Genomic DNA, 16,479 nt, shown 5'->3' on the forward strand with positions numbered 1-16,479 from the left:
CAGCTTGACCTGCCAGGAATGTTTTCCTGCTCCACATTTTGAAACTCTACATTCTTTTCCCTATGTCTTCACTCTCATTCATTGACCAGATGACCTTGTTTACAGCTTGTTCTCATGGTCTCCCTAGTTTTACCCTGTCAGAGACATCCCCTCTCCCCCACCTTCCCTGCAGCTTAAACAAACTTCTTTTGTCTCCTTCCCAGTTCTGAACCATTAACTCTGTTTCTTTTCCCACAGATGTGGTCTGACCTGCTGAGTATTTCTAGCATTTTCTGTTTTCATTTTAGATTTTCAGCATCTGAAGCTTTTTCTGAATTTAATTTTTGTTTGTGATTGTCATGGTGGGGGGAGGTGAGTGATGCAGATGTTCAAAATTATGAAGAGCTTTCCTCACTGTATGTGGTGCGGCAGTCTCCTCACAGCACCAGGGATCCAGGTTCGATCCTGACTTTAGGTGCTCTCTGTGTAGATTTTGCATGTTCTCCATGCGTGGGTTTCTGCTGGGTGCACAGAGGTATGGTGGTAGATAATTAGCTGCAGTAAATTTTCCCTAAGTGTAGTATATAGTAAATAAAAAGTAAGTAGTAAAAAAAATCAAAGAGGAGTTGATGGTCAGCTTATGTTCCAGTGCTACAGGAGAATGGAAGGGAATGGGACCAAAAGAATTGCTTAGTATGAGCCTGATTGGCTGAATGGCCTCTTTTACGTCATAGTGAGTAAATGGTGAGAATCTGTTCCCACTGGCAGGAGGGTCAGGAACCAAATAAGAAAATTTTAAAATAACTTACAATCAAATCAGAGAGAAATTATTTTCTATGACGAGTTGATCTGATCGGAAATGGACTGCTTAACTGGATGTGGAAGCAGATTCAGAATTAACATTCAAAGCTTGAAATTGGAAAAAATAACAGAGGGCTTTGGAAAGTTAAGATCTATTATAACATGAAGTGAAGAAAAGCCTACCATATATGGTTCCATGATTCTTCAGTAAGATTCCAATCAGAAAAATAAACCCAGAAGTTATCTGCACCAACTGCAATCCAACACAAGCAAAAGTGATGCGAGGATTGCATTGTAGTAATTACCCAGTAGAGGACAGCAATAGAAGCCACAAACCTTGATAACTTTATAGACTAGGTTTGAAATCAGATTACTTGGCTATATCCTTTCTGATGTAACAAAACTGAATCATATGTTTAGACATAAACTATTGTGTGAATCTGGCGATTCATCAACTTTGGCCAGGCATTTCTGCTCACACAGCACACCAGCACTAGTTGTGTTGGGTGCAATAGATACACATGAAACAAAGTCATCCATCATGCACAAATCAGAATCAGAATCAGATTTATTATCACTGACATATGTCATAAAATTTGTTGTTTTGTGGCAGCAGTACGGTGTAAGGCATAAAAAATTATTATGCATTATAAAAATAAATAAATTTTGCCAAAGAGGAATAATGAGGAAGTGTTCATGGGTTCATGCACCATTCAGAAATCTGATGACAGAGGAGAAGAAGCTGTTCCTGAAACGTTGACTGTGGGTCTTCAGGCTCCTGTACCTTCTCCCCGATGGTAGTAATTTGAAGAAGGCATGTCTTAGTTGGTGAGGGTCCTTAATGATGGATGCTGCATTCTTGAGGCACCACCTCTTGAAGATGTCCTCGATGGCAGGGAGGGTTGGGCCCGTGATGGCACTGGCTGAGTCCACAACCCTCTGAAGCCTCTTTTGATCCTGCACATTGGAGCCTCCATACCAGGCGGTGATGCAACTATTCAGAATGCTCTCCACTATAGAAATTTACAAGAGACTTTGGTGACATACCAAATCTCCTGAAATTCCTAATGAAGTAGAGCAGCTGGCATGCCTTCCTTGTGAATGCATCAATGTGTTGGGCCCAAGATAGATCCTCTGAGATGATGACGTCCAGGAACTTGAAGCTGCTCAGCCTTTCCACCACGGACCTCTCAATGAGGACTGGTGTGTGTTCTCCCAGCTTCCCCTTCCTGAAGTCCACAATCAATTTCCCTGTTCTTGCTGACATTGAGTGCGAGGTTGTTGTTGCGACACCACTCAACCAGCCTATTTCACTTCTGTAAGCCTCCTCATTGCCATCTGAGATTCTGCCAACAACTGTAGTGTCATCGTCAAATTTATAGGTGGCATTTGAGCTGTGCCTAGCCACACAGTCATGACTATAGAGAAAGTAGAGCAGTGGGCTAAACACACATCCTTCAGGCGCACCTGTCAGTGAGGAGGAGATGTTATTACCGATCCGCACTGACTGTGGTCTCCCGATAAGGAAGTCAAGGATCCAGTTGCAAAGGGTTCCTCTATGCAACAACCTCTAGATAGTTTTCAGCTGGAAGTGGGTCATGTTAATCCTCATCAGAACCAGTTGCAGAAAAACATGTTTTTGCAGCTTTCTGTAAACTACTTTATGTACTTTACAGGGCTCCTCAGTCTTCTTGCATTTTAAAAATATACTTTATTCTTAACATATACAGTAACTACAATCTTTCTTTCTCTATATTCATTTTACTATCAATTGAATATATTCTCTTACAATGGCTCAATGCCAGTCATGTTTCCTCCTTAAACACTGTATCCATGAAATGTTTGAAAGGCTGTTACACAGGGCCCAACCTCTCCATGACCAGTCGTGGCAGAACTTTGGACTGTAGTTCTTCCCACAAAGACTTTGTGGAGGCTACACTGAGCTTCATTGTGTCCTTCAGTATGTACTCCTGCACCTTGGAATGTGCCATTTGGCAGCATTTATTTGTGGACATCTCCTTACATTTTAAGACCACCGAGCTGATGATCTTCCAGCCACAGTTGATGTTTGTCTCAGTACTGCATTCCTGGGAACAGTCTACAGATCACAGAGTCCTCTTTTGCACAGCTGATTGGGGTGAACCTTGACAAGGACCTTCTTGGCAATCCTACTGTCCACAAGGTGGATGATCATCTCATTCACATCACAGTCATCTCAAGGACAGTGTGCAATGGGAATGAGACTCCCAAATTGCAGTGTTTCTGACAGAAACTTCCTTCGCAAGACTCAGGGGCACTCAACACTGGTTCTTGCAGGCTGCTGCACTGCTTGGAGGCTGCCTGGGAACTCCAGAGACAACCACAAACTGTCAGAGTATCTTTAGGTGAGGTACACTTGCACTTCTCTCATTATTGCCCCTTTCACATGAAAGCTGTGGCATGAGCTGTTATTCATAGAACCCAGAACACTACAGCACAGTACAGGCCTTTCGGCCCACAATGTTATGCTGACATTTTATCCTGCTCTAATATCTATCTAACCCTTCCCTCCCAAATGTTAACCCTTCCCTCCCATTTCTCTATCTGGAAACCCTATGGGAGGAGAGAAAGAGGGCGCAAGTCTGTGAATATAGAACAAAGAACAGGCCCTTTGGCCCACAATATCTGTGTCAACCATGATGCCAATTTACACTGCACATCTGCCTGTACATGGTCTATACCCTTCCATTCCCCATCTGTTCCTGTGCCTGTCTAAATATCTCTTAAATGTTGCTATCGTATCTGCTTCCACAACCTCCACTGGCAGCATGTTCCATGCACCTATGTAAAAAACTTGCCTTGTAGATCTCCTTTAAACTTTCCCCCACTCACCTTGTAAAATATGACCTCCCCCTGCTGATTATCCCTAATAAGTCTATGGTTTTCCAGATGTGAGTAGACACTATCCCTAAGGATCTTCTCCAATAATTTCCCTACCACTGATGTAAGACTCACCAACCTATAATATCCAGGTTTGTCCCTACTTAAACAAAGGAGTAACACTAGCTATTGTCCAGTCCTCTTGCTTGTGGCTAAAGAAGATACAAAGATTTCTGTCAAAGCCCCAGCATCTCTTCTCTTGCCTCTCCCCCGAGAATGTTCCTGGAGTCCTTGACTCTCTAAATGGCAACATATCTGACTTGTGGAGTGGACTATGTGCCTGTGGGCAGAACTCCAGCCATCTGTCCATAATGATCACAGTCATTCTCATGTAAATCATGCCAACCTCTGGATCACTCCAGGTGATGAGGCCTGATTTTTTATCATAAATCCTAGTTTGCTACCTCTTTTCCCTTGAACATGGACCATCAGGGTGAAAGACTGCAGTTATTTGAGGTTCAGAAACTTACAGAAAATTCAGAGACCCATAGATTGCACTCGTGTGATGATTCCACTCAGAACCTAATGCTCCAGGTGAATCATAAGGATCATCGCCCCCTGAATTGGTAATTGGTTTATTATTGTCACATGCACCAAGATAAAGTGAAAAGCTTTGGTTTGCATGCCATCCATACAGATCATCCTGCACATAAGTAAATCGAGGTAGTACAAAAGGAAGAAAAAACAGAATGCAGTATATTGTGTTATACTTACAGAGCAAGTGCAGGGCAGGGAGAAAAATAAAGTGCAAGGGCCATGGCGATGTAGGAGAGATCAAGAGTTCATTTTTATTGCATAAGACGTTCAGTCAAGACTTTTATTACAGCAGGATAGAAGCTGTCCTTGAGCCTGGTGGTATATGTTCTCAAACATTACTATCTTCTGCCCGATGGGAAGGGGGAGAAGAGAAAATGACTGGGGTGAGAGTGGTTGTTTTCCCAACGAAGTGTAGACACAGTCAATGGAATTGACTGGGCTGTGTCCACAACTCTCTGTGATTTCTTATGGTCTTGCTATACCAAGCTGTGATGCATCTGGATAGAACAATAGAACCATAGAACAATATGGCACAATACAGGCCCTTCGGCCCACCATGTTGTGCTTGATGCACAATATAGATGCTTTCTCTGGTGCATCTATAAAGCTCACTGAGCGTCAACGGGGGCATGCCAAATTTCCTTAGTTTTCAAGTGGTGTGCTTCCATAGCATCTACATGGTTGGACTTATTTATGATATTTATACCTTAAACTTGAAGAGCTCAATCGTCTCCACCTCAGCATCATTGTTATCTATAGGGACACGTACTCCTCCAAACTTCCTGAAGTCAATGACCAGCTCTTTTGTTTTGCTGACATTGAGAGAGAGATTGCTCTAGATTGCTCTAGACCATGCCACTAGATTTTCTATCTCCTTCCTGTACTCCGTCTTATCGTTGTTTGAGATCTGGTCTTCAAGTGGTGTCATCTGCAAACTTGTAAATGGAGTTAGAGCCACGCAGTCATGAGTGAATAAGAAGTAAAGTAAAGGGCTGAGGACAGAGCTTTGTGGGGCACTGGTGTTGAGGTTAATCGTGGAGGAATCATGAATGTGCAGTGTGTGTTTCACTAAGAGCAGCAGAGCACCTTTAGACATATCTCCAGAGGGCCAGCAGGAGCCAAGAGGAGAATTCTATTGGGGTCCTTGGGATGGGATTCTGTTGACTGCACTCCTCCAAGAGTCTCTGAAATGTTCTATGAAGAAGTTTCTGAGTCATTGCACTCCCTTCAACCTCACCACTCGCAAGGGTCTGCCTTTGCCTCAGCATCTTACAGGAGGAGGAGGAAGAAGACGTCAATGTAGATGGAGGAGACTGGAGAGCAGGAGCTTAAAGAAGGGTAGGTGAGAGAGCAGGAGGATGTCAGTAGGCAGTGAGGAAGGGAAGCCCCTCCTGGATGTGAAACCCATGGCCTCGAGATATGAATATACAAATTTATGAGAGGCATAGAAGGAGCAGACAGCCGGATCTTTTTCCCGGGGTCGAGATGTCTAATACCAGACAGGATGCATTTGAGGTGAGAGGGGGTAAGTTCAAAGGAGATGTGCAGGGCGAGTTTTTTTACAGAGAGTGATGGGTGCCTGGAATGCGCTGCCAGGAGTGGTAATGGAGGCAAATGCGATAGAGGTGTTTAAGAGGCTCTTAGACAGATGCACAAATGTGCAGAGAATGAAGGGATATGGATATTGTGTATATGGAAGGCATTAGTTTAGTTAGGCATTTAATTACCTGTTTCATTAGTTTGGCACAACATCGTGGGCTGAAGGACCTGTTCCTCTGCTGTACTGTTCTATGTTCCATGAGATCATGGCTGATCTGATTGTAACCTGAACTCCATATTCCCATCTATCTGTAGTATTCTTTCACCCCTTGTGTATCAAGAATCTACTTACTTATGGCTGGAAATACATTTGGAAATGCCGTTACCACCACCCCTTGGAGTACAGAACTCCAGTAGCTCACTATCCCTGTCTTCCATGGATGTTCATATTTTCACTGTAAAATAATTTGGATGGCTATTCCATGACTATTCCCTGGGATTGCTTGCATCAGAGTAAATAGAAATTATTTTTCATGATTATTATTTGCAGATGAAAAACACGATGATGCTGGAGGAACACAGCAGGCCAGGCAGCATCCGTGGAGAAAAGCAGGCGGTCAACGTTTTGGGTCAGGACCCTTCTTCAGGACTGAAGATCGGAAAATATATAGGAGGGAAAAGCAGAGCAGTGATAGGTGGACAAAAGAGGGGAGGTGGGGTGGGCACAGGGTGGTGATAGGTAGATGCAGGTAAGAGATAGTGGTAGGCAGGGGCGGGGGAGGAGGGGAGAGCAGATCCATCAGGGGATGGGTCAAAGCTGCAGTGAGAAAAAAAAGTGGGGTAGAAAAAAGAGAGATAGGCTAGGAAAGGGAAGAGAAAAAAAAGCATGGTTGGGGGGATTGGGATTACTTAAAGTGGGAGAATTCAATGTTCATCAAATTCTTCTCTCCATTTATGTCACACATTAAGTAATGCAAGTAGATGTCAAAAACTCATTAACACCCTAGTATTAAATCATAATTTCATGTCTAAAAAATGATGAACTACCCTTTAAGGTGATGCTTTAATTTTATGAAATGGCATGTGTTGTACATTCATGGACCTTGCCAAAAATACAAGGTTAAGTGCACAATAGAAACATTTTCCTTTGACTCTTTTGGAGAGTACAAATGAAGAAATGTAAAGCCATTCAGGGCATCCAGAAATCCAAAGTGTTTTACATCTTGCAATTATACAGAAGGGAAAAATTAATACAAAGTGATTTCTTTCCCATAATTTAGAAGAGTGAACTGATGCAATTTGCAATGTTAAACTAGGCCAGAGTATAAACTGTGAATGATAGGGCCCTAGGGAGTGTTGTTAAACAGAGAGACCAAGGGATAGAAGCAACATAGTTCCCTGAAACTCCCACACAGGTAGGCAGGGTGTGAAGAAGACCTTCATTAGCTAGGGCATTCTGTACAAGAGTTGGGAAATCATGTTATGGTTGTACAGAATGTTGCTTAGACTGCACCTGGAGTACTGAGTGCAGTTCTGGTCACCACACTATAGGAAGGATGTAATTAAGCTGGAGAGGCTGTAGAAAAAATTTGCAAGGTTATTGCCTGGACTGTAGGGCTTGAGTTATAAGGAAAGATTGGATAGGCTGGGACTGTTTACCTTGGAACGAAGGAGCCTGAAGGATGACCATATAAAGGTTTATAAAATTATGAAGGCATAGATATGGTAGATAGACACTGTCTTTTTTTCTAGGGTAGGGGAGTCTAAAACTAAAGAGCATAAGTTTAAGATGAGAGGAGAAAGATTTAAAGGAGATCTGAGGGGCAGGTGTTTCACACACAGAGGGAGGTGAGTATGTGGAACGAGTCAGAGGAGGTGGTACTGGCAGGTACAACTACAATGTTTAAAAAACATTTAGACAGGTACATGCCTGGGAAAGGTTTAAAGGGATATGAGCCAAATAGGCAAATGGAGTTAACTTAGATAGGCATCTTCATTGGCATGGATGAGTTAGGCCAAAGGGCCTGTTTCCATGTTGTATCACTCTGAGTCTATGAAGAGGATGGAACTCGTCAGGGGAAAAGTGAAAAGCTGCAGGAAAAGGATGAAAGATTATAGGCGAAGGATAAAATAAAATCAAGACTGACAAACAATTCTCACAGGGTAGACAGAGAGAGGAAAGGAAAAGGATGATGACAAGATGTGGTTGCCTAAAAGCAAAGGCAGTTGAGAGACAACATCAATGTGGTAAATTGCAGGGAGAAGTCCTAATGAACGGGAGGAAACTAATCAGGTGATACAGGAATGCAGCGATTTAAAAGCAGCCTTTTGGGTACTGAAAGATCAATGCAAGGGATCCGTCCTGACCAATGAGCAATAGTACGTGTACAGCCCACTGTTCAGGAGCACAGTCAATTCTATTTTGCAACATTAGTTGGGGAGAGCGTGAACACAGTTTCCCACTACCACAAATCTTGCAGTCGAGTATCCTGCATTTGGGGACGTCACAGGCATCAGCACACCTGAAGTGTAATGGGTTAGACTTCTCCCGGGAGAATTTTTTTTTATATTTCAAAAAAAGACTTAATTCATGATAAAAAATATCCTCTCACATTTCAAAGACCTACAGGTTAGGAAGTTGTGGGCATGCTACGTTGATGCCAGAAGCGTGGCAACAATTACAGGCTGCCCCAGAACATGCAAAAGATGCATTTCACTGTGTGTTTCGATGTATGTGTGACTAATAAAGATATCTGATCTTATAAAATATATATAAAGGAAGAAACAGTGTAAAAAAACTTTACATTTATGGTTATTACATTCGATAGTGTAAACTTTAAAAGAAACACAAACAAACATAGCACTATTGCCACTCACGTGGCTCCCTGTGGTGATACCCCTTTCATTGTTTAAGGGGCTTCCCCATCCAACTCAACCCCTCCATGTGCAGTAGCAGAAGGATCCCAGACTGTGGTCCTTCCCCACAGAGACTTAACATTGGCTGCACCAAGATTCAATGCATCCCTCAGCATGTTCTCCTGCAGCCTGGACTGTGCCAGTCAGCAGCATTCTCTTAGACATCTCGCTGTGCTGGAAGACCAACAAACTTCAGGCAGACCAAAGAGCATCTTTGACCAAGTTGATGATCGTCAAGCAGTACTTAATGTCTGTCTCGGTGTGTGTCTCTGGGAACAGCCCATAGATCAGAGAGTCCTCTGTTAAGTGAGTGCTGGGATGAACTGTGATACGGACCCCTGTATCCTTTTCCACACCCTCTTAACAAATTCACTTTCTGCAAAGGGGTGGGTGACGGTTTCTTCCCCATCGCAACCATCCCGAGGGCAGCATGCATTGGAGGATATGTCGTCTGTAGAGGGAAGCTCTGACTGGGAGGGGACCTCTCACCACCAGCCAACCGAGCTGTTGGTACTTGTTGGTCAGATTTGGCGATGAGGCATTCTGCCAGATGGTTTGGACTGTTTGCTTAGGGAATAAACTCACAGAGTCCATAGTGTCCCTATTCCATAGTGTCTGCAGTACATTCCCCGCTGACCACTGCCTGATGGACTTGTGATCAAAGGTGTTTACTTGGAAGAACTCTTCCACAAAGGACAGGAAGTGCAGCAACATCCAGCTGATTGGGATGTCGCGTGGTAGAGGGGCCAAGCCTATCTTCTGCAACAGCAGGGACAAGTAGAACCTCAGTACATAGTGACATTTGGTGCCCACGTACTTGGGTCCACACACTGCCTAATGCAGCCACACACAAAGGTGGTCATCAGGATGAGGGCAACATTGGATACACCTTTTTCCCCATTTTCAGGGGACTTGTGCATCATAACCCATTGGACTCGCTCCATCTTGGACCCCAGATAAACTGGAAGACATCCCGCGTGATTGCCAAGGCAGAGAGTGGGGAACAGGCCACACCTGCGCCAAGTAAGGCAGCCCTCAGTGCATATTGCACCTGATGACCAAGTTCTTCCTAGTTACTGGCAGAGCGCACTGTTTCCACAGGCCATTCAGCAGATAAGGAAGAGATTGAAGGCTCTAGCAGTAGTTACAGAAGCAGAAATGTCCATGACAGGGGTTGTATAGGAAGGGAATGCTTTAGACATGTGGTGGAAAAGGTTGGAAGACAAAAACCCATGGGGGTGAAATGGAAAATGATAGTGTAGAGTGAGGAGGGTTTTGTCTGGTAAATCAGGTGAAACTAATATCAGTGGAGACCCAACAGTGTCAATTTATGATGAAGTTTCTACTCTCTCACAATTAAAGGAAATACGAGAGATCTGAGAGTGTCAGACAGGGAAGGAATGTGAAAGGGCTGCTTCTGTGTTCAGAAGCAATAGCTGTGGTGGAACTCTGAGAAAAAATAGATATCTGGTGTCAAGTCTAATCTTTCTTATTCACAACGTTTTCGGAAGAAAGAAATAAGGTAGGCGAGCTTGAAGCTCAGATACGAATGGGTAAGTATGATGTTGTTGGGATAATGGAGACATGGCTGCAGGGAAATCAGACCTGGGAAATGAATTTTCAAGGGTATACATGCTATCGTAAGGACAGGAAGGTGGGCAGAGGGGGTGGGGTGGCTCTGTTGGTGAGGAATGAGATTCAGTCCCTTGCAAGGGGGGACATTGAATCAGGAGAAGTAGAGTCAGTATGGATAGAACTGAGGAACTGTAAGGGCAAAAAGACCCTAATGGGTGTTATCTACAGGCCTCCGAACGGTGGCATGGATATTGGGTGCAAGCTGAATAGTGAGTTAATGTTGGCATGTGGCAAGGGTAATGTCACAGTAGTTATGGGGGATTTCAATATGCAAGTGGACTGGGAAAATCAGGCTGGTACTGGACCCCAGGAAAGGGAGTTTATAGAGTGCCTCCGGGATGCATTCTTGGAGCAGCTGGTACGAGAGCTGACCAGGGAGAGGGCTATTCTGGATTTAGTGCTGTGTAATGAGCAGGATTTGATAAGAGAACTTGAAGTAAAGGAGCCATTGGGAGGTAGTGACCATAACATGATAAGTTTTTATCTGCAATTGGAGAGGGAAAAGGGCAAATCAGAAGGGTCAATTTTACAGTTGAACAAAGGAGACTATGGAGCCATGAGGGAGGAGCTGGCTAAAGTTGATTGGGTGGGCATCCTAGCAGAATTGTCAGTGGAACAGAAATGGCAGGTATTCTTGGGAATAATGCACAAGGTGCAGGATCAGTTTATTCCCTAGAGAAGGAAAGACTCAAAGAGGGGAAAGGGGCCACCGTGGCTGACAAAGGAAGTCAGAGATAGCATCGTGTTAAAAAGGAAGAAGTATGGCAGAGCCAAGCTGAGTGGGAAGATAGAAGATTGGGAAATTTTTAAGGTGCAGCAGAATTTAACTAAAAAGGTAATTCGGGAAGAAAAAATGAGGTACGAAGGCAAGCTAGCCAGGAATATTAAGGAGGATAGCAAAAGCTTTTTTAGGTATGTGAAGGGAAAGAAATTAGGAACAATGTTGGGCCCTTGAAGACCGAATCGGGTGAAATTATTACAGGAAACAGGGAGATGGCAGTCGAATTTAATAAGTACTTTGGATCTGTCTTCACGGGGGAAGATGTAAGAAATCTCCCAGAAGTAAGGATGGACAAAAGGCAGAGGGTGACAGAGGAACTGAAGTGGATTGACATCAGGAAAGAAATGGTGATGGGTAGACTAATGGGGCTGAAGACTGACAAATCCCCAGGTCCAGATGGTCTGCATCCCAGGGTACTAAAGTAGGTGGCTCTAGAAATTGTGGATGCATTGGTGATCATTTTCCGATGTTCCTTAGATTCGGGGTCAGTTCCTGAGGATTGGAGAATGGCTAATGTTATCCCACTTTTTAAGAAAGGAGGGAGGGAGAAAACGGGGAACTATCGTCCAGTTAGCCTAACATCTGTGGTGGGGAAGATGCTAGAGTCCATTATTAAGGATTAAATAGCGGCATATTTGGATAACAATGATAGGATTGGGTCGAGTCAACATGGATTTACCAAGGGCAGATCATGCTTGACTAATCTACTGGAGTTTTTTGAGGATGTAACCAGGAAAATAGATGAGGGAGATTCAGTGGATGTTGTATACCTTGACTTTCAGAAGGCATTTGATAAAGTGCCACACAGGAGATTGGTGGATAAAATTAGGGCTCATGGAATTGGGGGGCAGGTATTAACATGGATAGAAAACTGGTTGGCGGATAGGAAACAAAGGGTAGGGGTGAATGGATGTTTCTCAGAATTGCAGGCCGTGACTAGTGGGGTGCCACAGGGCTCGGTGCTGGGACTGCAGCTGTTTATGATCTATGTTGATGATTTAGATGAAGGCATTGTGAATAACATTAGCAAGTTTGCTGATGATACAAAGTTGGGTGGCAGTGCGACATGTGTAGAGGAAGTTAGGAGAATTCAAGGTGATTTGGATAGGTTGGGTAAATGGGCAGATACTTGGCAGATGAAGTTTAATGTGGATAAGTGTGAGGTTATCCACTTTGGGAGCAGGAACAGGAAGGCGGATTTTTATCTGAATGGTGTGGAGTTGGGTAAGGGGGAAATACAAAGGGATCTAGGAGTCTTTGTTCATCAGTCACTGAAAGTGAACGAGCAAGTGCAGCAGGCAGTGATGAAGGCTAATGGAATGTTGGCCTGTATTACAAGGGGAATTGAGTACAAAATAAAAGAGATTCTTTTGCATTTGTACAGGGCCCTGGTGAGACCACTCCTGGAGTATTGTGTACAGTTTTGGTCTCCAGGGTTAAGGAAGGATATCCTGGCTATAGAGGGAGTGCAGCGTAGGTTTACGAGGTTAATTCCGGGGATGTCAGGACTGTCTTATGCTGAGAGGTTGGAGAGACTGGGATTGTACACGCTGGAATTGAGAAGATTGAGAGGGGATCTGATTGAAGCATACAGGATTATTAAGGGATTGGACAAGATAGAGACAGGAAATATGTTCCAGATGTTGGGGAAGTCCAGGACCAGGGGGCATGATTTAAGAATAAGGGCTAGGCCATTTAGGACAGAGGTGAGGAAAAACTTCTTCTCTCAGAGGGTTGTGAATTTGTGGAATGCACTGCCTCAGAGGGCAGTGGAGGCCAATTCTCTGGGCACTTTCAAGAAGGAGCTAGACAGGTTTCTTATAGATAGGGGAATCAAGGGATATGGGGACAAGGCAGGAACAGGATATTGATTGTTGAGGATCAGCCATGATCTCAAAATGATGGTGCAGACTTGAAGGGCCGAATGGTCTACTTCTGCTCCTATTCTCTATTGTCTAAAACACAAGTCTGGACACTGGATAATTGGTTAAGATCCTGCAAAATTGTCCATTTTGGCAAGAGAATAAAAGAAACAGATAATCTAAATGGTGACATAGAACATAGAAACATAGAAAAACTACAGCACAATTCAGGCCCTTCAGCCCACAAAGCTGTGCCGAACATGTCCCTACCTTAGAAATTACTAGGCTTACCCATAGCCTTCTATTTTACTCAGCTCCATGTACAGATCTAACAGTCTCTTGAAAGACCCTATCGTATCCGCCTCCACCACCGTTGCCGGCAGCCCGTTCCACGCACTCACGACTCTCTGAGTAAAAAACTTACCCCTGACATCTCCTCTATATCTACTCCCTAGCAACTTAAACCTATGTCCTCTTGTGGCCACCAATTCAGCCCTGGGAAAAGCCTCTGACTATCTGCTCTATCAATACCTCTCATCATCTTATACATCTCTATCAGGTCTCCCCTCATCCTCCGTCTCTCCAAGGAGAAAAGGCCGAGTTCCTTCTACCTGCTTTCATAAGACATGCTCTGCATTCCAGGCAGCATCCTTGTAAATCTCCTCTGCACCCTTTCTATGGCTTCCACATCTTTCCTGTAGTGAGGCGACCAGAACTGAACACAGTACTCCAAGTGGGGTCTGACCAGGGTCCTATATAGCTGCAACAATACCTCCTGGCTCCTAAATTCAATTCCCCGATTGATGAAGGACAATACACCATATGCCTTCTTAACCACAGAGTCAACCTGCACAGCCGCTTTGAGTGTCCTATGGACTCGGACCCCAAGATCACTCTGATCCTCCACACTGCCAAGAGTCCTACCATTAACACTATATTCCGCCAACATATTTGACCTACCAAAATGAACCACTTCACACTTATCTGGGTTGAACTGCATCTGCCACTTCTCAGCCCAACTCTGCATCCTATCTATGTCCCTCTGTAACCTCTGGCAGCTCTCCAAACTAACCACAACACCCCCAACCTTTGTGTGGTCCGCAAACTTACTAACCCACCCCTCCATTTCCTCATCCAGGTCGTTTATAAAAATCAGAAAGAGTAAGGGTCCCAGTACAGATCCCTGAGGTACACCACTGGTCACTGACCTCCACTCAGAATATGACCCTTCAACAACCTCTCTTTGCCTTCTGTGGGCCAGCCAGTTCTGGATCCACACTGCAATGTTCCCTTGGATCCCATGTCTCCTCACCTTCTCCATAAGCCTCACATGGGGTACCTTATCAAACGCCTTGCTGAAATCCATATACACTACATCTACTACTCTCCCTTCATCGATGTGCTTAGTCATATCCTCAAAAAATTCAATCAGGCTTGTAAGACAGGACCTGTCCTTGACAAAGCCATGCTGGCTATTCCTAATCATATTATACCTCTCCAAATGTTCATAAATCCTGCCTCTCAGGATCTTCCCCATCAGCTTACCAACCACTGAGGTAAGACTCACCGGTCTATAATTTCCTGGGCTATCCCTACTCCCCTTCTTGAATAAGGGAACAACATCCGCATCCCTCCAATCTTCCGGAACCTCTGCCGTCTCCATGGCCGACACAAAGATCATCATCAGAGCTTCCACAATCTCCTCCCTCGCCTCCCACAGCAACCTGGGGTACATCTCATCCGGTCCCGGCGACTAATCTAACTTGATGCTTTTCAAAAGTTTCAGCACCTCCTCTTTTCTAATATCTACATGCTCAAGCTTTTCAGGTTGCTGCAAGTCCCCGCGACAATCCCCCAGATCCCCCAGAAAATGCAGTGATCTGAGACACAGAAGGATCTGGATGTCCACTTATATGGGTGAGTAAAATGGTAGCAAGTATGCCCAACCTTCCATAACCAAACAATGTGTTTGGGAAGTTTGTGGGAGTGGAAGGAGTAGCCCTTTTAAGGTAATAGCACAGGCTATTCAGGGGAATAGGATCACCTAGAAGTATTTGTTGGCAGTTTGTGTCTTGTTTACAATCAAAGTTAAGGAGGAGGTTTGGATCAGGATCAATTGGCCAGGAGACATTCTCTGCTCATGCTTTTACAGCTTACACTAAACGTGTTGCTAATACAAACATGTCAGGATTTGATTTAGGAATGCAAATGTTTCTAAAGCGTGAGTGTTAAGGAAGTTGCTTATGCTTTGGTGGGATAAGGAGATTAAGCACCTAACCAGGGAGAATGTCACACAGTTCTCAGAGAGGATATACTGGAGGGCTCATGGACACAGGAAATTTGGGTGGAGCTCAGAACTATGATTGGTGCAATTATGCTGATTGGCCTCCCAACAGCCACTGAGATGTGGAGAAACAGATATGTGTACAGATTATGGAAAGGTGCAGAAACAACAGAGTTGTCATAGTGGGGACTTTAACTTCCCCAGTATTGATTGGAACTTCCTTGATACAAGAAGCTTAGATGTGGCAGTGCATCCAAGAGGGGTTCTTGAAACAGTATGAACATAAAATATAGAACAGTACAGCACTAGACAGACCATGCAGCCCACAATGTTGTGCCGCTCTTGATGCCGTTTTATACCAAATGTCCTCCTCGTGTTTATCATCCATATCCCTCCATTCCTTTCATACTCATGTGTCTGTCTAAAAGACTCATAAACTCCACCAAACTGCCTTCTTCCACCACTACACCTGGTAACCCACTCCAGGCACCTACCACTCTCTGTGTAAAAAACTTGCCCGTCATGTCGCCTTAAAACTTCCCCTCTCTAAACTTAAAAGCGTATCCTCTGGTTTTGGACATTTCTACCCGAAAAACCTCTATCAGGTCTCCTCTCAGCCTCCGATGCTCTAAGGGGAACAACCCAAGTTTGCCCAACCTCTCCTTATAGCCCATACCCTCTGATCCAGGCAGCATCCTGGTATATCTCTTCTGCACCCTTTCCACAATCTCCACATCCTTCTTATAGTGGGGTGACCAGAACAACACACAATATTCCAAGTGGGGTCGGACTAAAGTTTTATACAGCTGCACCATGACATCCTTACTATTATACTCAACACCCCACCAATGAAATCAAGCATTACATACGCCTTCTTTACCACCTTATCCACTTGTGTGGCCACTTTCAGTGAACTATGGACCTGGACCCCAAGATCCCTCTGTACCTCAATGCTATTAAGGGGCTACTATTAACTGTGTATTTTCTCCTTTCATTTGACTTCCCAAAGTGCAACAGCTCACACTTGTCCTGATTAAACTCCATCTGCCATTTCTCTGCCCATATCTGCAACTGATCTATATTCTGCAGTAATTCTTTGACAGTTCTTCACACTGTTCACAACTCCACCAACCTTGGTGTCATCCGCAAACTTGTTAATCCACCCATCTACATTTCCATCCTAAGATTTGATATATATCAGGACAAACAGAGGCCCCAGCACCGAT

Source organism: Pristis pectinata, chromosome 16, assembly GCF_009764475.1.
Source record: "Pristis pectinata isolate sPriPec2 chromosome 16, sPriPec2.1.pri, whole genome shotgun sequence".
Lineage (NCBI taxonomy): Eukaryota > Metazoa > Chordata > Chondrichthyes > Rhinopristiformes > Pristidae > Pristis > Pristis pectinata.